Below are 7500 nucleotides of genomic sequence, written 5' to 3'. Positions count from 1 at the left end.
AGGCCATGGTTAAAGGAGGCCAGTGTAGCAATACATTTAAAGACACACTGCCAGAGACAAATTTGTGACAAAAGCCCAAAGTCCTCCATGCCAAACACTGCCAGACAGACTCTTGAAGGTTCCACCGAGATTTGAACTCGGATTGCTGGATTCAGAGTCCAGAGTGCTAACCGTTACACCATGGAACCAACAGTGTCAGTTCGTCTGTCTGAAGTGTAGAAAACACTCAAGGAGGCTCTGCGAAAAGCAACTAACCAGCAAGCATCAGAATGGTGTCTGAAAAGCATTCACGGCTCCACTCTGAGTAAACCCGGGATCGAACCAGGGACCTTTAAATCTTCAGTGTAACGCTCTCCGAACCTTGTAAACCAATATTGAGAAAAACATCAAAGCAAAGGACACGAGCCTCCAGTCAACCACAAACGGCTACCCTGCATGGCAGCCAATCTGAGCCATCTCAGACACATTCACTTCTGTTGTACAAAGTTTAAATTGCAGATGAGGAACTGAGAACAGGGAGAAGTGGGTATGAAAACATGCACGTGTATTATTGGCCGAAAGAAGGCAGAACCGTCTGCTACTTTTCAGTAAGATGCTCAATGTGGGCTCGTCCGGGATTTGAACCCGGGACCTCTCGCACCCGAAGCGAGAATCATACCCCTAGACCAACGAGCCACCATGTTCCCAGATACTACTCAAAAAAAGGAGCTGCAAAGCGGGGTCTCTGGGATTTGAGCTTGGGCCCTCTCGCTCCCATACCAGCAATAAAACAAAAAAAAACACACCCCATAACCGACAAGCCCTCAGATGCTGCTGCAACTAGCAAACGCAAGATGAAGGCTCACAGCGCCGTGAAGCGATCCAAGAATGCTTGGGCTGCATTCCTAAACCAATGTTTAGAAAAATGCCAAGGCAAAGTTTAAACTGCAGATGAGGAACTAAGAAGAGCAGCGAGAAGTGGGCATGAAAACATGCAGTCGCAGCTTTAGTCTTACTTGACAGTGGCGTATGTTTGGCCCAAGAATGGCAGAATGGACTGAAACTGCTCTAGAAAAGAGGCTGCAAAGACAGAAGAGGGCTCGTCCGGGATTTGAACCCGGGACCTCTCGCACCCTAAGCGAGAATCATACCCCTAGACCAACGAGCCACAGGTTGCTGTTCGGTAAAGGCCAATTTGCTACGTATTCCACTCTGCTCGACGCTACGGTCGCTCTAACATCCTGCCTCTGTAGCTGACAAGGGCAGAATTAGAGCTCATGCACTGACCAGATTTCTGAGAAACTCCATTTTTACGTACCTGCTCTAGCTTGGCCTGCCCTCGTAGATAAATGTTGATTAAAACATCAACGACAAAACACATAAGCTGAATTTAACAGCAGAAATCTACACCGTGGCACTGCCACACAAATCTTGCTGATGAGAAGCTGTCTGAGGTCTGTAATCCTGCTCCACAGAGGATCAGATGACATCTGTCTTGTCAATTTAGTTCCTGCTTAGTTTTATTTGAGTTCTAGATGGTTTGGAGGCCATGGTTAAAGGAGGCCAGTGTAGCAATACATTTAAAGACACACTGCCAGAGACAAATTTGTGACAAAAGCCCAAAGTCCTCCATGCCAAACACTGCCAGACAGACTCTTGAAGGTTCCACCGAGATTTGAACTCGGATTGCTGGATTCAGAGTCCAGAGTGCTAACCGTTACACCATGGAACCAACAGTGTCAGTTCGTCTGTCTGAAGTGTAGAAAACACTCAAGGAGGCTCTGCGAAAAGCAACTAACCAGCAAGCATCAGAATGGTGTCTGAAAAGCATTCACGGCTCCACTCTGAGTAAACCCGGGATCGAACCAGGGACCTTTAAATCTTCAGTGTAACGCTCTCCGAACCTTGTAAACCAATATTGAGAAAAACATCAAAGCAAAGGACACGAGCCTCCAGTCAACCACAAACGGCTACCCTGCATGGCAGCCAATCTGAGCCATCTCAGACACATTCACTTCTGTTGTACAAAGTTTAAATTGCAGATGAGGAACTGAGAACAGGGAGAAGTGGGTATGAAAACATGCACGTGTATTATTGGCCGAAAGAAGGCAGAACCGTCTGCTACTTTTCAGTAAGATGCTCAATGTGGGCTCGTCCGGGATTTGAACCCGGGACCTCTCGCACCCGAAGCGAGAATCATACCCCTAGACCAACGAGCCACCATGTTCCCAGATACTACTCAAAAAAAGGAGCTGCAAAGCGGGGTCTCTGGGATTTGAGCTTGGGCCCTCTCGCTCCCATACCAGCAATAAAACAAAAAAAAAACACACCCCATAACCGACAAGCCCTCAGATGCTGCTGCAACTAGCAAACGCAAGATGAAGGCTCACAGCGCCGTGAAGCGATCCAAGAATGCTTGGGCTGCATTCCTAAACCAATGTTTAGAAAAATGCCAAGGCAAAGTTTAAACTGCAGATGAGGAACTAAGAAGAGCAGCGAGAAGTGGGCATGAAAACATGCAGTCGCAGCTTTAGTCTTACTTGACAGTGGCGTATGTTTGGCCCAAGAATGGCAGAATGGACTGAAACTGCTCTAGAAAAGAGGCTGCAAAGACAGAAGAGGGCTCGTCCGGGATTTGAACCCGGGACCTCTCGCACCCTAAGCGAGAATCATACCCCTAGACCAACGAGCCACAGGTTGCTGTTCGGTAAAGGCCAATTTGCTACGTATTCCACTCTGCTCGACGCTACGGTCGCTCTAACATCCTGCCTCTGTAGCTGACAAGGGCAGAATTAGAGCTCATGCACTGACCAGATTTCTGAGAAACTCCATTTTTACGTACCTGCTCTAGCTTGGCCTGCCCTCGTAGATAAATGTTGATTAAAACATCAACGACAAAACACATAAGCTGAATTTAACAGCAGAAATCTACACCGTGGCACTGCCACACAAATCTTGCTGATGAGAAGCTGTCTGAGGTCTGTAATCCTGCTCCACAGAGGATCAGATGACATCTGTCTTGTCAATTTAGTTCCTGCTTAGTTTTATTTGAGTTCTAGATGGTTTGGAGGCCATGGTTAAAGGAGGCCAGTGTAGCAATACATTTAAAGACACACTGCCAGAGACAAATTTGTGACAAAAGCCCAAAGTCCTCCATGCCAAACACTGCCAGACAGACTCTTGAAGGTTCCACCGAGATTTGAACTCGGATTGCTGGATTCAGAGTCCAGAGTGCTAACCGTTACACCATGGAACCAACAGTGTCAGTTCGTCTGTCTGAAGTGTAGAAAACACTCAAGGAGGCTCTGCGAAAAGCAACTAACCAGCAAGCATCAGAATGGTGTCTGAAAAGCATTCACGGCTCCACTCTGAGTAAACCCGGGATCGAACCAGGGACCTTTAAATCTTCAGTGTAACGCTCTCCGAACCTTGTAAACCAATATTGAGAAAAACATCAAAGCAAAGGACACGAGCCTCCAGTCAACCACAAACGGCTACCCTGCATGGCAGCCAATCTGAGCCATCTCAGACACATTCACTTCTGTTGTACAAAGTTTAAATTGCAGATGAGGAACTGAGAACAGGGAGAAGTGGGTATGAAAACATGCACGTGTATTATTGGCCGAAAGAAGGCAGAACCGTCTGCTACTTTTCAGTAAGATGCTCAATGTGGGCTCGTCCGGGATTTGAACCCGGGACCTCTCGCACCCGAAGCGAGAATCATACCCCTAGACCAACGAGCCACCATGTTCCCAGATACTACTCAAAAAAAGGAGCTGCAAAGCGGGGTCTCTGGGATTTGAGCTTGGGCCCTCTCGCTCCCATACCAGCAATAAAACAAAAAAAAACACACCCCATAACCGACAAGCCCTCAGATGCTGCTGCAGCTAGCAAACGCAAGATGAAGGCTCACAGCGCCGTGAAGCGATCCAAGAATGCTTGGGCTGCATTCCTAAACCAATGTTTAGAAAAATGCCAAGGCAAAGTTTAAACTGCAGATGAGGAACTAAGAAGAGCAGCGAGAAGTGGGCATGAAAACATGCAGTCGCAGCTTTAGTCTTACTTGACAGTGGCGTATGTTTGGCCCAAGAATGGCAGAATGGACTGAAACTGCTCTAGAAAAGAGGCTGCAAAGACAGAAGAGGGCTCGTCCGGGATTTGAACCCGGGACCTCTCGCACCCTAAGCGAGAATCATACCCCTAGACCAACGAGCCACAGGTTGCTGTTCGGTAAAGGCCAATTTGCTACGTATTCCACTCTGCTCGACGCTACGGTCGCTCTAACATCCTGCCTCTGTAGCTGACAAGGGCAGAATTAGAGCTCATGCACTGACCAGATTTCTGAGAAACTCCATTTTTACGTACCTGCTCTAGCTTGGCCTGCCCTCGTAGATAAATGTTGATTAAAACATCAACGACAAAACACATAAGCTGAATTTAACAGCAGAAATCTACACCGTGGCACTGCCACACAAATCTTGCTGATGAGAAGCTGTCTGAGGTCTGTAATCCTGCTCCACAGAGGATCAGATGACATCTGTCTTGTCAATTTAGTTCCTGCTTAGTTTTATTTGAGTTCTAGATGGTTTGGAGGCCATGGTTAAAGGAGGCCAGTGTAGCAATACATTTAAAGACACACTGCCAGAGACAAATTTGTGACAAAAGCCCAAGCTCCTCCATGCCAAACACTGCCAGACAGACTCTTGAAGGTTCCACCGAGATTTGAACTCGGATTGCTGGATTCAGAGTCCAGAGTGCTAACCGTTACACCATGGAACCAACAGTGTCAGTTCGTCTGTCTGAAGTGTAGAAAACACTCAAGGAGGCTCTGCGAAAAGCAACTAACCAGCAAGCATCAGAATGGTGTCTGAAAAGCATTCACGGCTCCACTCTGAGTAAACCCGGGATCGAACCAGGGACCTTTAAATCTTCAGTGTAACGCTCTCCGAACCTTGTAAACCAATATTGAGAAAAACATCAAAGCAAAGGACACGAGCCTCCAGTCAACCACAAACGGCTACCCTGCATGGCAGCCAATCTGAGCCATCTCAGACACATTCACTTCTGTTGTACAAAGTTTAAATTGCAGATGAGGAACTGAGAACAGGGAGAAGTGGGTATGAAAACATGCACGTGTATTATTGGCCGAAAGAAGGCAGAACCGTCTGCTACTTTTCAGTAAGATGCTCAATGTGGGCTCGTCCGGGATTTGAACCCGGGACCTCTCGCACCCGAAGCGAGAATCATACCCCTAGACCAACGAGCCACCATGTTCCCAGATACTACTCAAAAAAAGGAGCTGCAAAGCGGGGTCTCTGGGATTTGAGCTTGGGCCCTCTCGCTCCCATACCAGCAATAAAACAAAAAAAAAACACACCCCATAACCGACAAGCCCTCAGATGCTGCTGCAACTAGCAAACGCAAGATGAAGGCTCACAGCGCCGTGAAGCGATCCAAGAATGCTTGGGCTGCATTCCTAAACCAATGTTTAGAAAAATGCCAAGGCAAAGTTTAAACTGCAGATGAGGAACTAAGAAGAGCAGCGAGAAGTGGGCATGAAAACATGCAGTCGCAGCTTTAGTCTTACTTGACAGTGGCGTATGTTTGGCCCAAGAATGGCAGAATGGACTGAAACTGCTCTAGAAAAGAGGCTGCAAAGACAGAAGAGGGCTCGTCCGGGATTTGAACCCGGGACCTCTCGCACCCTAAGCGAGAATCATACCCCTAGACCAACGAGCCACAGGTTGCTGTTCGGTAAAGGCCAATTTGCTACGTATTCCACTCTGCTCGACGCTACGGTCGCTCTAACATCCTGCCTCTGTAGCTGACAAGGGCAGAATTAGAGCTCATGCACTGACCAGATTTCTGAGAAACTCCATTTTTACGTACCTGCTCTAGCTTGGCCTGCCCTCGTAGATAAATGTTGATTAAAACATCAACGACAAAACACATAAGCTGAATTTAACAGCAGAAATCTACACCGTGGCACTGCCACACAAATCTTGCTGATGAGAAGCTGTCTGAGGTCTGTAATCCTGCTCCACAGAGGATCAGATGACATCTGTCTTGTCAATTTAGTTCCTGCTTAGTTTTATTTGAGTTCTAGATGGTTTGGAGGCCATGGTTAAAGGAGGCCAGTGTAGCAATACATTTAAAGACACACTGCCAGAGACAAATTTGTGACAAAAGCCCAAGCTCCTCCATGCCAAACACTGCCAGACAGACTCTTGAAGGTTCCACCGAGATTTGAACTCGGATTGCTGGATTCAGAGTCCAGAGTGCTAACCGTTACACCATGGAACCAACAGTGTCAGTTCGTCTGTCTGAAGTGTAGAAAACACTCAAGGAGGCTCTGCGAAAAGCAACTAACCAGCAAGCATCAGAATGGTGTCTGAAAAGCATTCACGGCTCCACTCTGAGTAAACCCGGGATCGAACCAGGGACCTTTAAATCTTCAGTGTAACGCTCTCCGAACCTTGTAAACCAATATTGAGAAAAACATCAAAGCAAAGGACACGAGCCTCCAGTCAACCACAAACGGCTACCCTGCATGGCAGCCAATCTGAGCCATCTCAGACACATTCACTTCTGTTGTACAAAGTTTAAATTGCAGATGAGGAACTGAGAACAGGGAGAAGTGGGTATGAAAACATGCACGTGTATTATTGGCCGAAAGAAGGCAGAACCGTCTGCTACTTTTCAGTAAGATGCTCAATGTGGGCTGGTCCGGGATTTGAACCCGGGACCTCTCGCACCCGAAGCGAGAATCATACCCCTAGACCAACGAGCCACCATGTTCCCAGATACTACTCAAAAAAAGGAGCTGCAAAGCGGGGTCTCTGGGATTTGAGCTTGGGCCCTCTCGCTCCCATACCAGCAATAAAACAAAAAAAAACACACCCCATAACCGACAAGCCCTCAGATGCTGCTGCAACTAGCAAACGCAAGATGAAGGCTCACAGCGCCGTGAAGCGATCCAAGAATGCTTGGGCTGCATTCCTAAACCAATGTTTAGAAAAATGTCAAGGCAAAGTTTAAACTGCAGATGAGGAACTAAGAAGAGCAGCGAGAAGTGGGCATGAAAACATGCAGTCGCAGCTTTAGTCTTACTTGACAGTGGCGTATGTTTGGCCCAAGAATGGCAGAATGGACTGAAACTGCTCTAGAAAAGAGGCTGCAAAGACAGAAGAGGGCTCGTCCGGGATTTGAACCCGGGACCTCTCGCACCCTAAGCGAGAATCATACCCCTAGACCAACGAGCCACAGGTTGCTGTTCGGTAAAGGCCAATTTGCTACGTATTCCACTCTGCTCGACGCTACGGTCGCTCTAACATCCTGCCTCTGTAGCTGACAAGGGCAGAATTAGAGCTCATGCACTGACCAGATTTCTGAGAAACTCCATTTTTACGTACCTGCTCTAGCTTGGCCTGCCCTCGTAGATAAATGTTGATTAAAACATCAACGACAAAACACATAAGCTGAATTTAACAGCAGAAATCTACACCGTGGCACTGCCACACA

General features: G+C 47.5%; 10 non-coding genes across 10 annotated transcripts; all 10 read right to left on the bottom strand.

Annotated features, from left to right (window-relative positions):
* Positions 1-603: 603 nt before the first annotated feature.
* On the bottom strand, positions 604-675 carry trnap-cgg (transfer RNA proline (anticodon CGG)). The gene has a single exon. It is a non-coding gene; the product is annotated as a tRNA-Pro (tRNA).
* Positions 676-1075: 400 nt separating this feature from the next.
* On the bottom strand, positions 1076-1147 carry trnap-agg (transfer RNA proline (anticodon AGG)). The gene has a single exon. It is a non-coding gene; the product is annotated as a tRNA-Pro (tRNA).
* Positions 1148-2126: 979 nt separating this feature from the next.
* trnap-cgg (transfer RNA proline (anticodon CGG)) lies at positions 2127-2198 on the bottom strand. Its single transcript has one exon. It is a non-coding gene; the product is annotated as a tRNA-Pro (tRNA).
* A 401-nt stretch (positions 2199-2599) lies between these two features.
* trnap-agg (transfer RNA proline (anticodon AGG)) lies at positions 2600-2671 on the bottom strand. The gene has a single exon. It is a non-coding gene; the product is annotated as a tRNA-Pro (tRNA).
* A 979-nt stretch (positions 2672-3650) lies between these two features.
* Positions 3651-3722, bottom strand: trnap-cgg (transfer RNA proline (anticodon CGG)). Its single transcript has one exon. It is a non-coding gene; the product is annotated as a tRNA-Pro (tRNA).
* A 400-nt stretch (positions 3723-4122) lies between these two features.
* On the bottom strand, positions 4123-4194 carry trnap-agg (transfer RNA proline (anticodon AGG)). Its single transcript has one exon. It is a non-coding gene; the product is annotated as a tRNA-Pro (tRNA).
* A 979-nt stretch (positions 4195-5173) lies between these two features.
* trnap-cgg (transfer RNA proline (anticodon CGG)) lies at positions 5174-5245 on the bottom strand. Its single transcript has one exon. It is a non-coding gene; the product is annotated as a tRNA-Pro (tRNA).
* A 401-nt stretch (positions 5246-5646) lies between these two features.
* trnap-agg (transfer RNA proline (anticodon AGG)) lies at positions 5647-5718 on the bottom strand. The gene has a single exon. It is a non-coding gene; the product is annotated as a tRNA-Pro (tRNA).
* Positions 5719-6697: 979 nt separating this feature from the next.
* On the bottom strand, positions 6698-6769 carry trnap-cgg (transfer RNA proline (anticodon CGG)). The gene has a single exon. It is a non-coding gene; the product is annotated as a tRNA-Pro (tRNA).
* Positions 6770-7169: 400 nt separating this feature from the next.
* Positions 7170-7241, bottom strand: trnap-agg (transfer RNA proline (anticodon AGG)). Its single transcript has one exon. It is a non-coding gene; the product is annotated as a tRNA-Pro (tRNA).
* Between the last annotated feature and the right edge of the window lie 259 nt (positions 7242-7500).

Source organism: Carassius auratus, unplaced genomic scaffold, assembly GCF_003368295.1.
Source record: "Carassius auratus strain Wakin unplaced genomic scaffold, ASM336829v1 scaf_tig00216715, whole genome shotgun sequence".
In the NCBI taxonomy this organism is placed as follows: domain Eukaryota; kingdom Metazoa; phylum Chordata; class Actinopteri; order Cypriniformes; family Cyprinidae; genus Carassius; species Carassius auratus.
The sequence above is the reverse complement of the archived record's forward strand: the minus strand, read 5'-3'. Positions and strand labels throughout refer to the sequence as shown.